Genomic DNA, 11,307 nt, shown 5'->3' with positions numbered 1-11,307 from the left:
AATAGAAGGTGTGTGCATGTGTGTGAGCGTGTGTATGTGTGTGTGTGTGTGTGTCTATGTGTGCGTGCGTGTCTGCATGTGTACGCGTGTGTGCGGTTTACACAGCTTGGCGTCCGAGCTCGACAGCCAATTGTAATATTTGGACAAGTTTTCAAAGCGTTGGCGAGTCACAGACAGGAAGTGACACACCGTGTTGACATCAAAGAGTCGGTCGGGGTGGGTGGGGGGGAAGGAGACGTGTCTTTACACGCGTGTCATTTCCTGTCATGCTGCCCGCGTCACGCTCAGCGGGTGAGCGTGAGGGTTCGCGCGGTTCGCCACAGACGCAAAACTTCAACTCCAAAATTTCACTCCTGATTGGTTACCTTCCGCGGTGATCCTTCGTATTTCTATCGTCGTGGGAACGCCGTCGTCGGCGCGTCAAAGATTAACGGCAAAAGCGGGACGCTCATCCCCGCCAAAATAAAAGCTAACGACGATGTTTATGGAGCAGCTGCGCAAAAGAGGCCGAGTCGCTCTCGGCTTTACGACACGTTAACGACCTTCGTTAAGTCGTTAGCCGCGTGACGTTGGCGGCGAGGGATTGTGGGAGCAAACAGGAAACAGGAAGTGTGACGCCACATGCCAATCCGAATGAAGTAAAGTTCATTTCCTGTTTGAAGACAAGCGATAACTTTCACGATGGCGTTTTTCCCGGAACTCGCAGTGCTCTACACGGCGGCGCTCCGCTCGGCGCCGCGCCGCGCCCCCGAGCTTTCATGCCGGAATTGACGGCATCCTGATTTATGGGCCTTATTGCGCCGCGTAATTAATTTTATGCATATGACTTCCTTTACAATTACCATGGCGACCCACGCCACGTACATCAACGTTTCCTTAATTGCACATTCATCACACAAACTACGCGCCTGCACCCTGCAAAAGTCAGCACACCCTACGCTCTTGATCCATACATTATATTGATATAATAGATACATTATATACACTATACTACATTTACATTATCCTGTAATGTCCTGTAATATAGTTGGCTGTTTTTCTCTCAAATTTATTTTGTAATATTATTTTCAATGTATCTCATTAAATATTAAAATGAGAATAATTGAAGTAAAATGAAATGTTACATGTACAGTACATTTAAAAATACACAAATGCAAATATGCACTGCATTTGCAAATGTGCAAAATTGCCCATTCACACCTACGGGCAATTTAGAGTCTTCAATTAAGCTAGCATGCATGTTTTTGGGATGTGGGAGGAAAGCGGAGTGTGCCTGAAGAAAAGCCACACGGGCACGCGGAGAACATGCAAACTCCACACAGGCGGGGCCGGGGATTGAACCCGGGTCCTCAGAACTGTGAGGTTACATATTTCACATACAAATTGTAACAATTATTTTGCTAACAATGAAATAAATTTTATAAAAAAATTGATTCATTAATCCAAAATCATTCAATTATAAATAATACAATATTTGTAATCAATTGCAATTTTAATCAATCCAATATTAATTATCAATATAAATATACATTTTTGTCATATAATAAACAATTTTACACACCTTTAAAAAATGTGCTTAATACATTCATTAATTTTACTAAATAAATGATTTATTTATGACATTGTTTCAATTATAAATAATTACAAATTTGAGTGAATTACAATTTAATTATTAGAATTAACCAGTTTACGTATTATTTTTACAGACACACTAGCATTTTTTGCTTCAAAGTTAACAATATAGAATAAGCACAATTGATGAAATGATAAATAACACAATCAAAGATTTGAAGGAACTTTGAAGCCAAGCGAGCCGTTACGACGTCACGCGCCATCTCGATGACTATTACGACAATGACTATTATGGGACGTTTGAACTGCAGCCCTTCTGGGGTCGGAGGTCGCGGTGATGAGGAACATCAAGCTGACGAATAATTGCAGACGTTTGATGGGATGCTGGCATGCAAATGTTTACGTACTGTACACGACACGCATCTGAACGTTGCCGCCTTCAGGATCCGAATCCGAATTAGCTTTACTAACTGCTGAAGCGGTCGACGGCAGAAGGGAAGACGATTGGCGGCTCGCGCCTACCGAGGGAAGGAGCCGAAGGAAGAGCCGCCGACCGGATTTCAGTCCTCAAGGGCGGGTTGGTGGGCACCGAGAATCTCGGAGGGGGATTTTGGCCTTTCTCGTGGCGCCACCGAACCAGACTTGCACTTTCCTAAAAAGACAAACTTTTCATTGTTGTAAGTTCCTAAAAAGAAACATTGTTTTCATAATTGCATATATATATTTTTTTTTTAAAAAGACAAACCCGCACTTGCGTTATGTGGATTGTTGCAAGAGTTTGATGAATTCCGACCGCCTGCGAGACCTTGAAGGTGTCTGTGATTTGCGATTGGACGAGTGTGTCGGGGGCGGAGCCAGCGGGAGGAGCAAGATCGTGAGCGTTATTCGGAATCCCACCGGTGTTCCTGGCAAGAAGCCGCTGCAACGTGATTGGCTCCTGCGTCGCGGGAAGGGCAGACGTACGCGGATGTAACGAGATGACCGCCGCCAATAAGTCCCGCATTCGTACCAAAAAAAGAAACAAAAGACGTTTGTTATGGGTCGGCTCAGTGGGATTCACATTAACGCCGCCGCCGCTCTTTTTCCCGCCTGGAAGCATTCGGGCATACAGCAGCCAATCATAGTGCAGCGCGGCGTGTCCCGGAGCCAATCATCTTGGAGCAGACCGTGCGGGTTTCCTAAGGAGTCTGCGGACGTTTGAAAGAAACTCTCGTTGGATGTTTTTTTGGGCAGTGCTAACTCGGCGGCACGGCGGATGACCAGTTAGCACATCCGCCTTCTAATTCTGAGGTTGCGGGTTGAAATCTGGCCTCGCCTGTGTGGAGTTTGCATGTCCTCTCCGTGGCTTCCCTCCCCTAAACATGCGTGCGTGCATTACATGCTTTATTATTTGTGGAAAGAACAAATATGATCGACCGCTGCTCGTCTTTGTTTCGATGAGGACGCGTCAGCTAGCGTCAGCGGCGCGCGTTTAGGACATTTCAGGATGGTAAAATATGCCGCCGCTATTTTGCCTGTCGATTTCAGTGCGCTATCCGCGTTGCCGCTAAAACACGTGATTGTCGATGAATCGACTTCAAGATGTAACCGTCGTTGCGGGTCGGTTTCGCGACGTGGCGCGATGCTTGTCCAGAACGGAAAACTCACCCGGCGTGTGTTTTTGAGAGGGCGGCTCGCAGCGACACGTCTCGCGTCTCATGTGAAAACGATGCCAACGTCTCGCAGTCGTTTATCAACTTCGCATTATTTTCTGTACAAGAGCTTTTTTTTCCTGCATGAAAACCCGACGAGCGTCTCAGGTGACTCGTCAATTAACACGCGATCATTAACACGTGCTCCTTAATTAGCGCGTGCTGCCTAACAGGCGTGTTAATTAAGAGGCGCTGATGTGTTCCGACCCGACGGCGTACACGTCACCTTTGCCGGCAGATGCCCCATTTGCGTATTAATCAGCGCGTTACCGTGACGACCGGACGATGAATTAAGCGTCGGCGGGCAAGAGGCGAGCGCCGCCCCCGCAGTCTGCGGCCGTCTCGCGTGTCACACGGGTCCCGTGAATGGTTTGTTAATGACGCACACGCAAACGCACGCGGGGGGGCCGACAGTGACGGATGGTCCTTAATCGGGGCGGGGGCCCGCCCGCCGCAACGCTGACAGGCGAGCGCCACGTGGGTGGCGCTAGTGAGTGCGGCCATTAATAACGGCGGGGTGGGGTGGGGGGGGGGGGGGGGTCAGGCGGTGTCGGCGTGCGTCCGCGGTCACGCCGCCCGATCTTTAATCAAGTGAGCGGCGTTCGCTAATGAAAAGATGGCTCCCAAATTGCAGGCGTGCGCTCGTCACACGCATCGGCGGCCAGGCGTGGGAGCAGCCTGACGACCCATCTGTGGCTCGCCCTGACCCGGGGGAGCTCGGGGGGTTGTCTCCCAGACAACGTGTCACAACCCCCCTCAACCGCCCCCCGTTGGGCTCATCCGATTGCTCTTTTAGCCAAACGTTGACACCTGCTGCCTTTTTTACACATTCGCAATTCAAACTTTCATGCGCCAAACGTTACACTTGTGGCGTCGTTAGGCCGATTCAGACCCCCTCAATTCACATTGAGCCCCCTCCTAAATCATTTGGTCTATCAGTCACCCTTTCCTCGACATGTTGACCAGAAGCAAACGTGACAACTCTTGGTAAATGATTCCCCTCCAAAACATTTGGCCAATCACAGTGGAGAGTTTTGTTTGACATCGACACGAGGAGGCAAAGAAGAAAGCGGAGGAGGAAGTGAAGGAGGAAGCGGAGGAAGAAGCTAACGAGGAAGCAAACAAAGAAGTGGATGAGGAAGCGGAGGAGAAAGCGAAGGAGGAAGCGGACGAGGTAGCGGACGAGTTAGCGGACAAGAGCGCGAACGAGGAAGCGGACGAAGAAGCGGACGAAGAAGCGGAGGAAGAAGTGAACGAGGAAGCAAACAAGGAAGCGGATGAGGTAGCGGAGGAGAAAGCGGACGAGGTAGCGGACGAGGTAGCGGACGAGTTAGCGGACGAGTTAGTGGACGAGTTAGCGGACAAGAGCGCGAACGAGGAAGCGAAGGAGGAAGCGGCGGAAGAAGGGGACAAGGAAGGGAAGGAGGAAGCAGACGAGTTAGCGGACAAGAGCGCGAACGAGGACTCAGACGAGGAAGCGACCAAAGAAGCGGACAAGGAATCGGAGGAGGAAGCGCAGGAGTTAGCGGACAAGAACGCAAACGAGAAATCGGACGAGTTAGCGCTGTCGTTCAGGGATGTTAGCGTCGACTGAATTTTTTAATTGCTTTGTATTTTAGTATCTATTATATATACTCATTGAGTACAGGGTTAAATATTCTGGATATGAAACTATAGTATGTATAATAACTAATATATTTTATTGTTATGGTTTACTTTTTATATATTTGATGTACGTTGAGGTTTCTATACTGATTTGTGAATCAACACTCATTTATTTATTTACTGGCACAACAGTTCACTAAAATAATGACGCTAATGAGATAACGCGTCTCTAAATATACAGATATATACGTTTACGTCATCACGTACGTCGTCAAACGTGCTAACTCTGCAAATTTTTCTGGTTTTCGATGAAAGTTCCTCCAAAAATACCCGAAATAGAAATGAGCAGATTTAACCTGGAAAGGTGGAAGGCGGAAGAACGGAAGCTTTGTTTCCGTCACATTGGACATTGCAGCTGTTCGGCTTTGTTGGGAAGGAAACGCAACATGCGAACGATTCAACTATCGATTCATACATTCTTTACATGACACTTTCACACGACATACATTTGGATATTCTACAATTCATACGTCTCACTTACACAATTCACACATTACACGTTAAAACGTTAGATGGCTATGTCATATTCAGATATGTTAATAATTTCCTCAAAAGAACACAAAAGAAGAAATTCTCTCAGTTTACTGAAAAGAACTTCCGTTGTGCAAATGATTGCTGATGCACTTTCCTAAAAAGAAGACAATGACACCTCCACAGGTGGCACGGTGGACGACTGGTGAGAGCGTCTGCCTCACAGTTCTGAGGACCTGGGTCCAATCCCCGGCCCCGCCTGTGTGGACTCCTGCCCGATGGTAGCTGGGATGGGCTCCAGCACGCCCGCGACCCGCATGAGGAGAAGCGGCTCAGAAAATGGATGGATGGATGGACACTTCCGCACTACATACATCACACCTCAACAATTTCCACACAGCACATACACAATTCGCACGTTACGCTAGATATATCATATTTAGAGCTACAGTAGATGTACATATTTTATACGTTATATATTAATTGCTGATGTTGAAAAACAGGAAGTGTTAAAAAAAACCCGTTAACATTTGCTGACTTTGAGATGACCTCGTGGGCAGCCGCTGCGTCGGATGCAAATGCCAGCGCGAGCGTCCGGCGAGCGTTTCTAACGCTTTGAAAGTGTTTTCAAATCCAATTGAGACGCTAATCACAGCTGCGGCGGCAGCGCGGCCGTGGCTAATCCATAAGCGACCGCGCACTCTGCATGTCGTTAGCGGGAGGCGGAGCTTCTCTTAATCACATTACGCTAAGCTAATTCAATTAAAAGCGCCTTTGCTAACTGTCCACTTATGCTAGTTTGTCCCGCCGTGGCGCGCGACCTTCAGCGAGCGGATGGCCTCCAAAATCATGTGCTGCACTGGCGCAATGCTAACGCTAGCAGAGTTTCAATAGTTCCGACGTCACATTTAATTTTCACCTTGTTTCCATGGCGACCACAACACCACTTTTTTTTAATGACCATACGCAAAAAAGATGAGAAACGCTTGATTTTGCACTTTCCCAAAACGAAAACAAACTTGTTGGGGTTTCTTCTGCGCGAGGTTCGGATCCCGCAATGCTCTGACGGAGGACATTGTGATACTTTTTGTTTGTTTGTTTCATCAAGAAGATTACGTTTTTTTCATCACTGAGGAAAAACGTGACGAAGACCTTTGACCATCAATGAGGTTCCGGGCGGCGGTCACGTCAACGTGACGGACGAGCGCGACTAACGTGCAATTAGCGTCTATTAGCCTCAATTAGCGGCGTGGTCAGGCCGACGTGTGCCCGCGCGTCACTTTTGTCTCGTCGGCTTGTTTGTAAACATTGCCGAATGACGGGCCACGCCCCCCGAAGAGCGCGTCGGGTCGGGACCATCCGATTGTCGGACGTGAGACCGTCGGGACCGTCGGGACCGTCTGTCTTAGCTCCCGCGCTCTCGCTTCCTTTAACTAAGCTGCCACCCGCTTCCTTTAACTCGCTCGGTGCCATCTGTGCATGCTCTTTTGTGCGGGCAGCTGCGTATCCCCTCGCACCCCGCCGACCCCGTGACCCCCTACCACTATTCAAACATACACACACACGCAACCTGTTAGCGGCACTCATTTATTCATTGGCTTTTTCACTCATACACACTGTGTAACCTCTGAACCCCAACATCCTTTTTACTCGCTACACTTGCCCCCCCCCCATCCCGCCCCACACGCCGTCGACGCCAACTGCCACCATGTCCCACCAACAACACATACATAACTTTGTAACCATGGCAACGGGTCCTCAACACTAGTCATTACGAGTCACCCCAATGACTACTACTTGGCTAAAACACTAACTAGCATTAGCGACTTTGTAAATTCAATTCGTTGACTGAGGCTCAATGCTAACTAGCGTTAGCAACATTGCTCATGCTATTACTGATTAGCACTGAAGTGTTTTTTTTCACGTAGTATTTTGAATAAAGCTGCAAATAAGCGAGTGAAGTATTATTCTTCAGCTCAGTGGCGCTAACGAGCCTTTGATGCTCTCAAGTAACAACAACTTACATCAAGCGCTTCTTAATCTTCCTCTTTAGTGCGCGCGTGTGTGTGTGTGTGTTTGTGCTAAGCAGATTCACAGTCACGCACGGTGAAAGCTGTCGATGGGCGGGGCCATATTAGCAGGATGATGATGATGATGATGAAGACGAGCTTGTGCACCTTCGACTGTGTGCATTCTTGTGTGTGTGCGATTGTAATGATAATGTTTGACGGGGCTCCTGACAGGCATCCGTATTTCGGGATCAAAGTCTCAGATGACTTTCATTTGCTAAATGGAGGATTTAGAAGCTTCTGGAAGCTTTCGTGGAAATTTGCGCTTGATTCGGGACCCGCATTTGCATTCGCGGCCGTCCTCGACTTCCGCCCAACCCTCGAACGCATCACCGACGTTCCCCAAATCCGTGAGCTCAATTAGCTGCTAATTGCGTCAATGAGCTTAAACGTACAAACGCTGACGATCACGTGACCCTTCCGATACGTGTTGACTTTGACATGAACAACAATAAGCAACAACTAGTTGTAATAATAACCGAGCCCCCTCCCCAAAAACGACTGCATACCCGGCGTCAGGTTTAGCAGCTGGTAATGGTGTTTAACAAGTGAAGCGGCGTGTGACCTGGGACGTGTTTACCGACAAGCGCCGGCCGTAGGGCTATGCTAGCTAGCGCCTCCATTAGCCGAGTTTAACAGCGCACGCTGCTCTTTTTATCCAAACTGAAGAAATCCTCCAGTGAATATAGCGTCGATCGAAACAGTCACATCCATTGGACTTCGTTGGGCTTTTACGCTGGCCGCATTTGGGAAGCCAACAGGTGCGTTGGGTCGGCCGGCAACCGGGTTCAACGTGCTCTTCATCGACACCTGAGTTCTGACTTGACCTCCCCTGAACTCCAAAACCGGGACCACAACAGCCGATCGGGTCCAAGTCCGCTCACCAACCACAACCAAAAGATTCACCACGGGAACCGACAGAAATGTGTCAAGTTCGTGACGTCTCCTTGGAAGCGGGGGTGCTAATGAAGGCGTTTAGTGATATGGGAATATATTCCGTAAAAAACAAACAAACAAACAAACAAAAAAAGTAACACTGCTGTAGAAAAGAAGTAAAGAGATGAAATTGATACATGAATGAATGCAGAGTTTCAATGCATTCATTTAGTCATACAAATTGGCCTTGATTAATAAAGTAAATATTCATTTAACATTCAACCCATTTTGATTGACCCAAATGTTATTTACATATTTTGGTCATTGATTTGTAGACTCAAATGTAAAAGGGGTATGCGTGACGTGTCGACGTCACATTTGGAAGCCAAAGAGAAATCCGATCAGACTACGGAGCAAATGTTTGTGCACGACGGCTGAAAATGGACACACGGGCCACGTCAGTGGTTGGTTAGTTGGAGCTCTCAGCACCATGAGGTACACGTAGGTTGAATTTGCAGTTTCTGTAATCTGTAGGTTTCTACGGGAGCAGGTGATTGGCCCACTGCCCAAACCCGGTATTCCAAGGCGGTCTCCCATCCACATAGTGACCAGGACCAACCCTGCTTAGCTTCCGAGATCAGACCACGTCAGTGGCAGAGGAGGTCAAACGACAGAGTTCTACGTCATTTACTATAAATGTGTTCCTGAAATATATTGTTTTATTCCACTAAATCCATTAACCAATTATTAATTAGATATATGAATAGAAACAAAATAAAAATGAATAAACGAACCATTTTTAACCAATGAAATGATTCATTCCCATTTTAAATGTTGTCATTTGTAATTATTTTCATAATAATCAGGTAATTATGGCAAAGTTAAAATTCAATTGTATATGTATTTAGTAATGTTATTTTATTGACAATAAATACATTAATTTAATTTTTAACTTAAATATGATCCATAAAATTTGAAAACAGTTTATTTTACAAATAAATTTATACTCATTTTAAAATGTAAATGTTTACAATTAAGCTAAATTACTTAAATAACCAAGTATTTATTAAATATAAACAAATCATTGTTTAATGTATATTTATGTCATTAATTTGTATTCATATTCAAACAATCAACCAATTTAAAGAGAAATGATTAAACATCGATAATTCCATTTTTAGGAAAATCGACTTCATTAATGGAAAAAATATTTGTGACTTGATAAATGTTCATCGCGTCATGATTTGATAAAACAAAAAAATATATATATTACGATCAACGGTTTCTACATGAATCACTCGCCGTCCTGTGGAACTATTTTTCTAACATTATAACGGCCGTTTCAGCGCGACTTTCCTCACCGGCGGACACGTCGGCACAGAAAATTTGCACCGACCTCGGCGCAAATCGAGTATGAGTTTGGGAATAGCAGCATATCATTTGAGATGGAGTTGCGCCTGAATATCGACGGGATGGCGGAGTGACAGACAAGTCGCGTTCGCTTCGGGTGGGAGGAGTCGCGTAGAAAGTCGGGATGGGGCAGAGCTAACCTGCTTGCGAGCAAGTTCGGGTCACCGACACAGTTACCGCGAGTCGGAAGTCCTCTTACTCGGTTCTTTGGAACGGATTGATCAGGCTTTCCACATTTCAGGGTCAACTTCCTCCAAGTTTTCACCTAACCTGCTAGCTGGAATCCACACATGGATGCGTGTGTAAGTTTGTGTGTGTGTGTGCGTGTGCGTGTGCGTGTGTGTATGTGCATGTGTGGAAGGGTCAACAAGTTTGTCCCGTTTCCCAGGGTGCCAATCAGTTGCGCCAATCAAGCCGTGACGTCACGCCGGCTGCCAAGATCGCGCTGATAGTTTCCATGGAAACACGGTGATGTCATGACCGTCATAAATAAACACGCACGCATGCACACACAGCCAGCGACACGGGAAGGAGTGAAGCGCTAACAGGAAGTGGCCGCGTGAAGACAGGAAGCCGTCAGGAAGCGAGGCAGCGGTCAGGAGGTCAGGAGGTCAGGCCGTGGCACTGTGGGTGGAGCTTATCGATCCCGGTGAGTGCCTCTTGCCAAAGGTCAAAGGTGAGAGAAAGCACAGAAAGCTTTTAAAGTGGCAGCGACCATTGGCCTGATCAATACGGCCAGATGTCATGTGATCTGATGTCATCTGTGTCACGTGACCTCGGCACGCCCGCACTTACGCAATGGAAACAAAATGGTGCCGCTAATGCTAAGGCTAACTGCCAACCGGCTCATTTCTGTGGCCGGCAGCCTGTTGTCGTCATGTTAACATGTGATGCTGGATTATGAGATTAGCATTCGTTACGTTAGGGGTTAATGGACTTTGTTAGCATGTTAGCCTGATGTTAGCATTCGTTACGTTAGCATGTGTCATTACTGTGGTGTTAGCATATGTCAGTGATGAAAGGGTTAATACTCTTGATTTGCTAGTGAGTCTGATGTTAGCGAGATGTTAGCATGTCTTGTTGATGAAAGGATTTATCCCCTTTATTACATTGCAGCATGATATTAGCATGTTAGCGTTGTTACCAAGTGTTGGCAATGAAAGGACTGATGCATTTCATTAGCATTTTAGTGTGAAGTTTGTGTCATTGGTGAAAGGGTTAATGGACTTTGTTAGCATGTTAGCGTAATGTTAGCAATCTTCAGTAATGAAACAGCTATCACACTTTATTAGCTTCTTAGCACGACAATAGCATGCGTCGCTGATGAAATGGTGAATGACTTTATTAGCATGTTAGTGTGATGTTAGCATGTGTCACTGATTAAATGGTTCATGGACTGTTTTTTGCATGTTAGCATGACATTAGCATGTGTCAGTAATGAAAGGGCCAATACACTTTATTTGCATCTTAGCATGATGTGAGCATGTTTTGCTGAGGGAATGGTTAAAAATTGTGGGGGGGAAAAGGGCTAATGGACTTTATTAGCATGTTAG

At 46.5% G+C, this 11,307-nt stretch overlaps 1 long non-coding RNA gene across 1 annotated transcript; it reads right to left on the bottom strand.

Moving 5' to 3' along the window:
• Positions 1-1,696: 1,696 nt before the first annotated feature.
• Positions 1,697-3,535, bottom strand: LOC133465167 (uncharacterized). Its single transcript, XR_009784560.1, has 3 exons — positions 3,220-3,535; positions 2,324-2,509; positions 1,697-2,224 (listed from the first exon to the last, which is right to left on the bottom strand). It is a non-coding gene; the product is annotated as an uncharacterized LOC133465167 (long non-coding RNA).
• Between the last annotated feature and the right edge of the window lie 7,772 nt (positions 3,536-11,307).

Source organism: Phyllopteryx taeniolatus, chromosome 15 (assembly GCF_024500385.1).
Source record: "Phyllopteryx taeniolatus isolate TA_2022b chromosome 15, UOR_Ptae_1.2, whole genome shotgun sequence".
Classification (NCBI taxonomy): Eukaryota; Metazoa; Chordata; class Actinopteri; order Syngnathiformes; family Syngnathidae; genus Phyllopteryx; species Phyllopteryx taeniolatus.
This window is presented reverse-complemented; position numbering and strand designations above follow the sequence as displayed.